At 50.2% G+C, this 13,247-nt stretch overlaps 1 pseudogene; it reads right to left on the reverse strand.

The window, feature by feature from the left end:
- The window catches only part of LOC144129556 (uncharacterized), a 59,398-nt pseudogene that overhangs the window by 2,188 nt on the left and 43,963 nt on the right, over nt 1–13,247 (reverse strand).

The following is a 13,247-nucleotide window of genomic DNA, read 5'->3' on the forward strand; positions in this document are numbered from 1 at the left end:
TGACGATTAAAAAAGTGATATCCAACGAGATCCCGCCTTTACGAGAGCATGCAATTGCCGACGTCATTCCGGGATGATTCGAAGGGCACGTCAGTGAAAGCTTTGCGTCGATACGACGTCCAGCGGCCTCGCACCAAAGGTCGCCTGGTTAGTTTTCCCATCGAATGCAGGAGGACCTGCATTAGGCTTCAGCTACTTACCTGGTTCCAGTAGGCGAGAAGCGGCATGGCCAAGGCAACCATAATTGGTGGCGCTGAGAACGTGGGGGAATGCGCCGTTGGATAGTGGAGGTGCGTGGTCCCGCCGAATGACGTATGCTCTCAGCAAGAAAACCTCGAAGTCAAGGCCGCCGATAGGAAAACTTCCAGTTGATGTGGTCGGCCTCGCCGTAATGGTAGCAGACGTCGCGCGCTCGCCAGACGTCGCTCTTCCTCGCCAGCATGCGGCAGTTGGTCCAGAAGGAAACCGGCTTGGCCGATTGCACAGCTACCATCGGAAAGTTGTGCGAGGAGGCTGTTCATTTGCTTTTTTCCTTTGGCCGTCCACAACGTCGGCCTTCCGTTACAGTCGTTTTTTCCCTTGTTTCGGGCCCATGAAATCGTCCTTCGTGTTGCAATTGCGCTCGTGGTTCATTCGGGTAATTACGGTAGTTCCGAAAGTTTTGCTAAGCGAAATACCTCTACCTTTCAGCTCTCCTGTAGAGATTCGTTAAACACTCATTACCAGCACCTCTCCTTGACGTCAGGGCACACAACGAGGCACACATTGATGACATACATGCTTAGCAAAAATATAGACATCACCCCGTTCGGTTCCACGTTAATGACGTCATTGGATAAAATGCGGCAGCTGCTAACAGAATCGAACCCATGACCCGGCGTTCATCACACAGATGACATTCTTGTGGTCTAAATAGTGAGCTGAAGAACCTCGGGGTGAAGCGGCGACGTCTTTTCGGACCCCCTGCGTGTTGTCCTGTCTCTGAATACTGTCGTAAGACGTGGGATATTGAAATCGCTAGATATGCTTACGGCGCGCTCCTGTTCGTCAAGCTCCAAGTTCAATCGCCGGTAAACCGGCCTGGACAGCCATCAGGCAGTCGTAGTACATGACGAGACCCGCTCCCGCTGCTGCAGTGGACGCTGCCGCGAATGCCATGCACAGGCTCGTGTGCCGGTTCCATTTGATCACCAGGGAGTAGCTGGTGGCGTACACGGGCAGCATCAGCAGCGCAAGCAGCAGCTGATCCCAACCTGACACGGCACAGGGACGCACCTGGCTCAGCGAGAAACGCGCCAAGAAGCACCAGAACCACACCATCGACAGCGCCGCTGTGCGGGCCCGAAGCTCAGGAAGGAGCAGTACGTCACTTTATAGGAAGGATGATGAAACGAGCAGAACCATTGCAACTGCGGCGCCTAAAGGTCATTCGTACGGACTTCAGGCCATAGACAACACACCTGCATACGGAGAATTCTCAATCGAACTGCACCAAAAACCCCAAGCAGCGCTGTTCTTTATAGTGACGTAGCTTTTCCTTGTCTATATACTGGGTGCGCTATGTTCGCCTTGGAAATGAGGAACAAATGATTTTGCGCTACGTTCCGAGAAACACTAAAATTGGAGTCGTTGAAAATGAGAAAATTAGACGGGGTGTATGTATACATACTGAAAAACAGCGCACACAATACAGGGACGAAGAAAAGAAACGACAACACGAGCGCTTCTACTTTGGGGGTGTCTGTTACTGCTGAATGAGCTGAAGATTAGAGAATGCATGATACGACAACGTTATGGTAAGGTTAACATTCAGGTGTGGGAAGAGAACAGCGTGGCTAGGGGAACGAGAATTCATTGCTCCCACCATGGGATCAACACGAGGGTCGAAATCGCCGGAACTTGCAGTGCATAGAACGGGCAAATGCTTGCCTGCTAGGCTAACGAAGAAAAAAAAGTGGGCCGGGTGGGAGGTGAAGAGAGATGGGGAGAGGAGATAAAGAAGGTTGCTCGTGCAAGCCATCTCCCAATCAGTCGGAAATACTTTTGTCTCGGAGTAGGCATAACCGAGTGAACGTGATGTTGATTGTAATGTTGGTGCTGCCGCTTCTTGTCAGCTCACCTGCAGTGGCTTGACTACCTCGGCGTAGTGGACCAGTCGCCAGACGTCGCCTAGTGCCACGCCGTTCTCGCAGGCCAGGCGAGCGATGACAGTGGTCAAGTTGTCGTACTTGCCCATAGCCAGGAGCCAGCACTGCGACTCCGAGACCACGTGGAAGGTCAGCGATAGCAGCACCATGCTCATCACCAGTGTGATCCGAAGGAGCCGAAGGTCCACGCGCTGCAGCCAAGGGCACAGCGAGCCGGCGTGCACAAGGAGCGCAGCCGTCTGCGCCGCGGCGATGTACAGGGTGTGGTTCGCCGACAAAGAGCTGTGACCGAAGGGGTAAGACTGAGGACAAGGAATTCATGTAACTGAAAGAATTGAATTTTTTTATTTGTATACATCAAGGGCCGCCTTCTCGTATCGCTCACATCTGCAGTTGATCGCTTGCGTTTTCGTAATGGCTCTACCATTAAGTATGTAATAAAGATTCAAAATTATTTTTGCTAATATTGGATAACCACATGCCCAAGAAATCTGGACAGAACAATTTTTGAGCGGAAACCTTTGCGTGTAATGTAAAATTTCATTAAAACATTCGATATATCCGGAGATCACCCGACTGCCGTCTTGCATTTTTTCATATGTTAACTTTTCCGCTGTCGAAAGTGTTCCCCATTGGATTCTTATGGCAGTCTTAACTATTCGATGCGACTGATGGAAGCACTGTAAAGGAAAGTTCTTGCTACTTATCAGAAGAATGGGCCATTACCTACAATACTTCCATAACGCTATCTTGGAATTTTCTAATTTGCAAAGATTTGTCCCAGAACGTCGGACATGGGAGGAACTGATGCCTGTGATTTAACTGCTTTTTCAAACCACTGCGCATTGTAATACGTTTAGCCCTCAGGGCTGATTAAAAAAATTCGAGATCACTGCGGCAACCCGCATTGGAGTAATGCGAAAACATTGACGCCTCCTCGGCACTCGTCGCGTCTTTGCTTCTCTTTGCCCCTCTTTGGCTCCCTTTACATGTGGTCTGGACGTTGAAGCTGCACTATGCGATGGCACAGACGGCTTAAAGATGATGCCACACGCCTACACAACGCGCAATTAAGCACCACGGCATCACCGCGCGGACGCAGCATCTGCACGCGGCAACGGCGAGGGAGCGACTGGCTTGGTGGCTTGGTTGGATGATTGGGATTAGGGATGCGATATTTGGCTGCCCTCTACGGGAACACTGCACAACACCCGGGAGAAGAGATTTGGAATAAGGGTGGGGAGGGAGGGATGGGAATTGGCTAGAAGCACTTGGGGCAAGAGTGAACGCCGGATATAACCAAAAGCACGGTGGACAGGCCCGTGGTGTTAAGGAAATTTACAAGACCTTGCAGGGCCTGAAATGGCTGTTTGTTGGGGTACAGTATTTGGGATTCTGTGTTGATAGGGAGACCCAGATTGCGGTATTTAGCAAAGAGCGCGATTCTCTCTGTGTCGTAAGTGGGGCAGGCCAAAAGAAGGTGACCAATCGTTTCGATGTCACCACAGGATGAGCAGTTAGGAGACGGGACGAGATCTCTGGAGTACCTTCTGGATACCGTCCAGTAGCAACCGATCTTTAGTCTAAAAAAAGTGAACGTTCACGTCTGGTGAGACCACTTTTCGGGAGGGGCTTAAATGGGGTACCAAAATAAATTATGGTGTCTGGATGATATGTGGTGAGGGCTCTTCGTATGACGTGGCGGGAATAGTCATAGGGAGATACGTAAGATGATATGGGAGGGTCTTCATTATGGGCTGCCTTTGCCAAGGTGTCCACTTCTTCATTCCCAGGGGTGACCAGGTGTGGTGGGATCCAGTGAAGGGAGAGTTGGAGGCCCTGGTCCTCTGAGGACAGAAGTCTGCGTTCAAGGACTTCGGCTGCAAAATTGGGTGGTCTTTGGTCTATTTAGGCTTAATAGTGCTGCTTTTTAATCACACAATATAGCTACAGGAAATGTAGGGAGCCAAGACTCGAGTGTGTCAGCTGCAAGGTGCAGGGCTGTCATTTCTGCTGCGGTGGAGTTGGCTGGGAATTCCAGGCGACAGGTACGTGAAAGGGCGAGTGAGGGCATGAGGCAGGCCGGAGTGGCTTCCAGGTAGTTGGGAGAGCAAAGCCATCTTTGAAAATAAGTAGTTAGTCCTTAAGTTTCTCCTCAAGTAGGGCATAGTTTGCCTGCTTGATGTGGGTAGTGGGAAAGTGTCTTTTTCTGACTCCGTCAAGTTGTATGGAAATGGTCAAGGTAGGCCGAGTAGGCGGTGGAGGGAGAACTGGTCTGGGGCAGCAGGGACGAGCAATGATCTCTTCGTATGCTGTGCATAGCTTCCTAGCTCTTGAGGACAGGCTGGATTTGAGTCTTGAGAGGAGAGCCCTTCCACCAGGGGCACGGTGCAGGCGATCAATTACGTGTAGGCCTCGTTGGAGGAGACGGAAGGAGAGAGGCCATACTCCTGCCTCTGCAAGTGTGGCAGGGATTTGCGACTGGTGTACAAGCGGCGCACCGAAGCGGAGGGGGCCGTATACTCATTTAAAGTTTTTTTCGGTGCGCCGTCGCTCCCTGTGTCTCACTTGATTGTGACGTAACTTCAGTAAACCACCAATGGCGTAGAAGCGACGCGTTGAAGCGGATGGGGCCGTATACTCATTGCACATTTGGCGTGGCATCGCTCCGCTCCGCACCATTGCTCCATTAATTCACCATTAATCAACCTTAATTTACCATAACCACCTTTATTTCACGCTTAACACTTTCTTTATCATTAATTCACTCGATTTCGATTAACCGCACATTTTGCCACGCTTCATCTCAGTATTCATTTCTGGTGTTAAAATTTGGCGCCACGCGTTGGCTCTGCCCACACATACGGGCACGTAGTCCCACACTTCCGGCGTTTTCAAATTTGGCGCCACTTTTGTCTGGCCCCGACCAATTTTTGGACATTTTTGGCTATAATTAATTAACTGTTCATCCCGTTTCGAACATTTTTGTTTGGGCAGCATCCTCACATCACCTTCTTTTGATTACAGCCACTGGTTTGACGCTACCTCTTCTAAGTTCCCCACAACTGCTGCGTACACGACCTTGTCAACATAGCCTTGTAAAGCTTTCGCTTTAATAAATAAATAAATAAAAATTCGGCAGAGCCACATATAGGGCTGCTTACGTGTGAGAAGGCGTAAGCCCGCCCGCTCGCTTTGTGAACACAGTCGTCGTGCGCTGCTTCGTGATGTAACCCGGTGCAATGCAGCTGGAAATTCTACCTCTGCCTGGCTTTACGTAGCCGCCGCCGCCACAACCCTTTTTATCTGCGCGCTGATCCGCCTTAAGGTTATGAAGCTGTAGCTAACGGGCTAATGCCCATATGTGTAGAGTAGGTCTTTCTTAACATTCATAGCTCCCTGGGAGTCCTCATACCATTTCTGGCGCAGTGGTGCAGCGATTAAGTGCTGCGCATATGCGATGGCATGCGCTGCAACCGTGGAATTTGTGCGATCCCGGTTGCTCTTACCGAGCAACCTGCAGCATTAATTTAACCGGCACTTGTCAGGTTGCATGTGGACGCCATCTTTTCTGGGTGCCATTGGGTGTCACCACAAACACACACCCCACGCGCGCGCGCACACACACGCACGCACGCACCCGCAGACGGGTTTTCGCTCAATGGGGCAGGATAAAATGCACTGTCGGCGTCGTTAATGAGATACCGCGCTACAGTGGAAAAGTACATCTCACAGCGCCAATGCATTAACATTCGCGCAAGAGGGCATGAGATGCCAGTTCGCCGCACTACTTGAGAACAATGATGCAGAAAGAAAACCAGCGCAAAAGACGGAGACACAGAACAGCAACACAGGACGACGCTGGACTATCGACTGCATTTATTTCAGAAACGATCACATTTGCCTATGATGAAAGTGCTTATCATGAAATCCTGAGGAAAGGACCGAAGTACTGCCTAGAAACACGCGTTGCTGGCCATGAGCTCTTAGACACCGCACGCCACATCGCTGACAAAGCACCTTCGCAGGAGAGGACAAGATGCATCTCTGAAGGAGTTAATGCGTTCTGCGGGCCACGCACATTAACAAGAAAGAAGGAGAGAAAAGAAATATATTGCAGCCTATAGTGGTCCATTTTCGGGCTGAAGGATTGACTTTACTTCAGTCCGATAATGAAGGAAACTTCATCGTATTGTCAAAAGATGCCTTCAATGAGGAAGCTTTGGATGCTATCAACAAAAATTTCACGAAGTCCAAGAAAAGACCGAAAAGAACCACATCTGATGTCCTGAAGCTTCTCCGCGAGCTCAATTTTGGCAGGCTTGAAAAAGCCGTGAATTCGTGCAAAGGTGATGGACTACACGTCTTTTTCAGTGCTAAAACCCACAAAATTGATTGCCCGCTGAGAACTGTAAATACAGAACGAGGATCGTGGCAGAAAGTGTTCGGACAGTTCCTTGAATCCAAGCTTTCCACTCTGGAGCCCCTTGACCCATTCTCTGTTGGGAGTTCCCAGGACTTGACAGCGGCGCTCAAGCGCGGACATCACGGAGCCAATACAGGTGTGTCCATAGACATCCAGGAGCTGTACTATTCAGTGCCCCATGACCAGATGCTGCAGGCAGTGCGCGACTTGATAGAAGAATCCGGCACGGTTCAGTTCCAGAACCTCTGTGGTTGCTCAGTTGAAGGTTTTTTTAGAACTTCTCGTGGCCTACCTGTCCTCTACAACGATTGACTTTAATGGTGCATTGTACGTCCAGAGAAAAGGAATTTGTATTGGGTGTTGTGTGGCGCCAATCTTTACCCACATCTACCTGTCTAAGTTTGACACCTTACTGAAAGAAAAATTGGGCATGAAGCATGTGGCAAAGGTGTCCCGTTATGTTGATCATTTTTTAGTACATTCGAAAGTTTAACTAAGGACAGTCTGCAGAATGTGGCGGCTAGTGTTTTAAATTGCTTTATTTCGTCCTCTAGCTCATTGACGTTTACTCGTGAATTGCCGGGCGACAGTCGTATTAGATTTTTAGACCTTGTTTTAGATTTTAACTGAATTGGACACCTTTTCTGAACCTACGCCCCACGAACCAACAAAGTCTTACTTCCTTACAGCTCCTGCCACTCCAAACTTACCAAAGGGGCTATTGCAGCCTTATGCCTCAGTAGCGCGCTAGAAACAAGCTGCTTCCATACTGTATAAGAAAGCTTACTGCAGCAAGAGCAAAGACTAACAGAAGCAGGCTTTCCTACGCATGTTATCAAAGGTGTGTCTGAAAAGCTTCTAAAAAATTAAAGCCAAACTTAAGGTGATGGAAGAAAGGAGAGACAAAAGAAAGTGCGAAGTTATGCCTTACTTGCACGCACTTTCGCACAACATAAAGAAGGTCGCGAGTAGGCACGGTGTCTATGTAGCCTTCACAGCCGCACGAAGACTGGCCAGTTTGTGCAGAAGAATTGACGATAGGAAGAGTAAAATTTCACAGTGCACGATCAATAATGAACTCAAATACGTCTCCTGTGCCACCCAGATAATGTACTGCATACATTTATCCGGCGGGAATATGTACATTGGCAGACTGGCCGCTGACTTAACACCCAGCTCGGAGAACATGAAAGCCCCCTTTGCGCATATGACGGGGCGAATTTACCTAAACATTGCAGGAAGCACAAATGCACTCCGCTCTTCAAGAAGGGTTCAATTTTTGGACGCGGTAAAACTTCAAGTCAATGCGAAATTCTAGAGGCACACCACATCGTTAAACAAGCAGATCGATGTGTAAGTGACACGATGGTTAGTCTATCAGATAAAGAAATTAGATTTTTGAACTCCTTAACTTAAAAGGGTCGAACAATGATTACGCTCCTGATGGTTGCCTGTGATGCTGCAATCTATATTTCCTTTTAAATCTATCATGTGTGCGCAAGTGTGGTTTGATACTGAAGGGTATAAATGGGATCGTCTCTGAAATAAATGCAGTCGATATTCCAAGGTCGTCCTGTGTTCCTGTTCTGTGTCTCCGTCTTTTGCGCTAATTTTCTTTCTGCAATCTTGGACCGACTCGCCCAGCTCACTACTCTACTGAATTGTGAACATCAACTGGTGCATTGGAAGTCTTGGTTGTGTGAGCCAAGTTTGCGTCTTATCCGCTATGCGAGGCGATGCCATTATAAAACGTTGTATTTTTAGAGGCATAATGAACTGCGTGAGAAAAAAGACAAAGCCTATTTTCACGCTCGGTACAAATACTGAGGAAGAAAAACAAGACAAAGAACGAAACACCAACAAAAACCAAACACAGCTATAACGATCTAAAAAGGAAATCTCTTTTTCCGTACGTGCAAGAGATGGATCGCTGACACGATTTGTCTTGGCTATCTAGTAGCACGACCGCTTGATGCAAAGTGCGAAGCGAGGTGGAGCCAGCCACATCGCGCCGCCGACAATGGGCGAGCGCGTCTCGACGGAGTTTACAGTCACGGCCGCTGTTTTAGGTAAGGGCGCCACTGTGCGGGGACAAGTCGCCCTGCTTCCTGGGAGTAGACTCCTGAAGCGCGCCTTGCTTCGTCGTGTCCGAGCGCATTTGCCTCATGCTGCTTGTGTTTGCAGTGCTTTCTTGGGACTTTTTCTTGTGAGCATGAGTGACCACATTTGCCTCACTTCTGCAGCGCTGGATTTGAAATTTTTTCTGTGCGCGTGAGTACGAGCGTTTCACTCTTGTCTGCCACACACGAGTTTATGCACGTGTGTGTGGCACCAACTGCCGCGTACGAGGTGCGATGCGCGCAACTGCTGTGTGCCACTCGGCGTCACAAACGAAAAAAAGGACCCCACCGTGAAGTATCACGAGTTCCCCTGTGAACTACAGCGTTGAGAAGCCTGGCTAAACAATGCCTCTCGCCAAATACCTCAGGGAAAGGAATCAAGTGGGAGCCAAGCGATAGGTCTCTTGTATCTTCCTTGCATTTTACAGAGAACGGCTACCGAAAGAACACCAAGGTCAGGGTTGTGCTTCCGACTGCAGTCCGGACCATGTTTTACAATATCCTCAGTATATGCAAAAGGAGAATCTAGACCCAAGAAAACACCAGCGAAGGAACTTTACTAATAGCACAGTGCTTGGAGTAGGCCGTGAAAGTGGCCACTCAGGAGAAAGCGCCAACGTGAGTGAAAGTCTCGTGCAGTCCCCCAGCGACGAGGTAGATAAACAGACAGAAAAACTTTATTGAGCAAGTGAGTTTTAGACCCAGCTGGGCCCCTGGGTTACTGCGAGTTCCAACACTGCATCAAGTAGGTTATGCCGGGACATGACGTCGGCAGCCCGAGTCACCGCAGCAAGCTGCGATGTCGGGTCTGCAGACATAAGCAGGACCTCCCAGTCCTCCCAGCTCGAGATGGCATGCTGTCCCCGCGGGGGAGGGTCAGCAGGGCAGCCGAAAAGGATATGGGAGAGTGGCGCGGGGGTCACCGCATAGGGAGCATGCAGGGGATGTGCCGCAGTAGTGGGATAAAAGCTGAGGGGATGACAGACAGCGGGTCTGGAGGCGTCTGAAGAGGATCTGTTGGGAGTGCGTAGGAGAGGGGTGAGGAGGAGGGTAAGTCCGACGGTCCAAACGGGGTATTTGCGTGAGCTCCGCAAAGGTGTGCGCCCGCTCTCTCGAGAATCCTGGATCGAGACTATCCTGAGCCCGGAAATTCAGACCTCGGGCCAATTTATCGGCAGCCTCGTTTCCAGGGTTCCCAGAGTGAGCCGGCACCCACTGAAGCTCTACCCTGCGCGGTAAATTTTGGGTAGGAGTGTTAAACAATTGCCAGGCAGGGGCGTGAATCCTGCCCCTGGGAAAGTTGGACAGAGCCGTTTTGGAGTCGCTGAAGATGTATTGGGCGTCCGAATGTGCAAGGACTAGGGCGATGGCGGTCTCCTCTGCCTCCTCAGGCGTAGAGCGCGAGGGAAGACGTTGAGTTAGGGGGTGAGGTAGAAGCGTTCGATCCAGTGGCTGGCATAGAACCGTGTGGTTGTTCAGTTGATCAGGACTGCCAAACTACATTGGACTTTGTGCATGTCTTGCAAGAGGCGAAAAAAGTGAAGAACAGAGTGAAATGGAAGGCTGCTCGTCAAGACAACCAGCTTCAAAAATTACAAACCGACCTTGACGACACAAAAGAGCTCTGCAAGTCTACACAGAGAACAAAAAAATTAAGGCCCTTGTACAGGTGTTGAAAGAGGCGGAAAAAGGAGACAAAGCTGCAGTTTATATCCGCAACCAAGTGACAAGTTTCAATAAGAAAAGCCTTCCTAAAACGACGGAATACTGCGGGAATGTGATTTGTGGAAAGCCTGCTCGAACAAAGAGTATGAACATGTTCGACAGAGGCATTTTGAAGCTCCGATGTAGAGCTACGCTACAAAATTACGTAGGGCATTCAACCGGCGAAATTGGAGTGACTTCATTGATAAGAGAGCGGCTTCGTGTGGAGCACGAAGGGCTAGGTGTGGAGCAGGAAGCTTACTGTTCCCTCGTTTTCGATGAGATGTCTATAGCTCCGAAGGTTGTATACGACCGACAGGTGGACAAGATATTTGGTCTTGATGACTTGAGCCCCGAGGATCAACAAATTACAGCCCCTCAAGTGTCAGACCGCTTGTTGTGCTTAGTTTCACGAGAACTATCGACAGCCTATGTCATATCGGTAGTCTATTTGTTCATGCGGTGTTTCAAGAACGACAAGATGCCTTCAATGACAATGGAAGCCATAAAGGCTGTCGAAGATATGGGTTTTCTTGTGCTAAGAATCGTCACCGACTACCATCAAACAAGCGTGGCTCTTTTGAAAGGCCTGTCAGAAGACGGCACGCTTGCGCATGCCGTACCTCAACGTGTGCGGACAGGGCACCCATTGTTCTTGTCCATTGACCCTAATCACTTCATAAGGAATCTTCGCACTAACTTTCTTTAGAGAGAAAATGACATATGGCGAATCACTCATTCAAGCTGGTTTCTACTTAAAGAAGCTCTTTGAAATTCAGTCAGAGCTGCTGGTCAAGCCAGGCAGGTTTCTTAACCGTGCACACGTTGAACCCCACGACTTGGAAAAAATGAAAGTGTGCAGGGCCACTCAAATATTTTCTGCGCCAACAATAGCAACACTCCAATTTCTTAAGAACCCAAACTGTCATCCTGATGCAGGCCAGTTCAATGACAGCTCGGCCACAATTACTTTTATGAGGATGGCTGCGAAATGGCATGCCCTCCATGATATTGGTGCAGTGATGGCACGGGGGAGGGGGAAAGCATGAGGAACCGTTCTTCGTCACAGATGATGAACGACTCTCCCGGCTGGAACTAGATTTCTTCTGTTACCTTGAAGATCTCCAGATGAATGGCGGCTGACAGAAGCGAAAGACCAGAGACCTACGAAAATACGCTTCTCAAAACAAGGGCAACAGTGGCATTGATTGAATATCTGCTTGACCACATAAAGTAGGTTGCTTTTCTTCGGATCTGCTGTTCATTATTTACATCAATGTGCTATAGAAGTAATTTTATTAATTTCAGCTTCCGCTACGTCTTGACACGCGGCGTAAATAGCGACCCTGTGGTGGTGGTGGTGGTAAAACTTTATATCCCACAGTAGGGGTCCTGAAGGACACTCGGCTAGGCGCCAGGTGTAGAGGGCAGCTCCCACGTCGGCACAAAGAGCCGGAAGCTCTCCGCTGCCGCGCGGGCCTCCTGGACAGCCTAAAGCTGGTCGTGTAGTGAAGCACTTTTTAGCACATTGTCCCAATGGTCCTTGTTCTTGGCGTAGGCGTCACTCGATCCACAACCACACAGCATATGGTTCAAGTCTAGACGTTCACTGCACTGTTCACACACATCTTGTCCGTCGTAGTCTGGGTCGATGTGCTTCATGCGCCAAGGGTTGGGGTATGAGTTCGTTTAGAGCAAGCATAACGTGACCGACTGGCTGCGGGTTAATTTCTTATCCAGGAGAGTAAACTCTCGTCTGCCTAAATAAAAGTACCTAGTGAGCTCGTTGTACGTGAATAATTGATCCGTGTACTCGATATGTGGGGCAGCGGAGGAAACCAGAGGGACGCGGTCGATGAGTCCTAGCGCCGCCTCGTGTGCGATCTCGTTGAGATTTCGCAGACCGCCCCCTAAGCTACCCATGTGTGCGGGGAATCATACGATGGAGTGATCGGTGATGTTACTTCCGCCTAAGATTCGTAGCGCCGTCTTGTCTGTTCCGCCCTTGGCGAAAGCTAGTGTGGCTTCTCTAGAGTCGCTGTAGACAGTTGTGAAGCTCGAGTCTGAAAGCTATGTGATGACCCCCCATAATGCGCAGGTCCACACGGGACGGAGAGGCAAAGAGACACCGTATGGCTCAGTTTAAACAAACAGATATATTCATTAATTACACATGATTAAGATTATACATCAGAGGCTGGGGTGTCCGAGCTTACGTGCCGATGACTTCATGGAGACGATGGAGGGGCTCCGGAGCTGAGCTCGAACGGTTGCTGGCAGAAGCTGCACGCCGTCGGGCTTCGGTGCTGAAGGCCCCCTTGGCGAACGATGTCGTCCTGAGCGTCCCTCTTCGGTACTGCTTGTCGATTTTTATATCCTCTTATCCCCACACTCCCTAGGGTGAGGACGCCCACGCCGGAGGGGGGGGGGGGGCTAGGGCTTTCACTTGGCCGCACAAACACACCACCGCACTTATGGTCTCGCCCCCCTCACGTGTTGAGTCCGAGGGAAAGAAGGTTGTCTTCGAGGTAGCGCATAGCGTCGGCTGTGGTAAGGCGCGCTCTGGCCCGCTGTCGGTTCTCGCGGGTCACCGGCCTCCGTTCTCCATCAAATGACACTCGCCCCTCAAGGCCGGAACGCGAGGTCACTAAAAGGCCGGGAAAGTGGTCCCTTGTCCTGGGATGTGCTCGGGAGGGTTGATTGATGATGCCCGCCGTCTTGCCACGGGGCCAGGCCCGCCGAAACGAGGCCGCCCTGGAACGGCCACGGCAATTGGGGAAGACAACGCCCGTCTCCCCGCGGCGGCGGTGGCGGCGTTCGTCTCGTGCCGACACTATGGAAAGAGGGTCC

The sequence above is a fragment of the Amblyomma americanum genome, chromosome 4 (genome assembly GCF_052857255.1).
Source record: "Amblyomma americanum isolate KBUSLIRL-KWMA chromosome 4, ASM5285725v1, whole genome shotgun sequence".
Classification (NCBI taxonomy): Eukaryota; Metazoa; Arthropoda; class Arachnida; order Ixodida; family Ixodidae; genus Amblyomma; species Amblyomma americanum.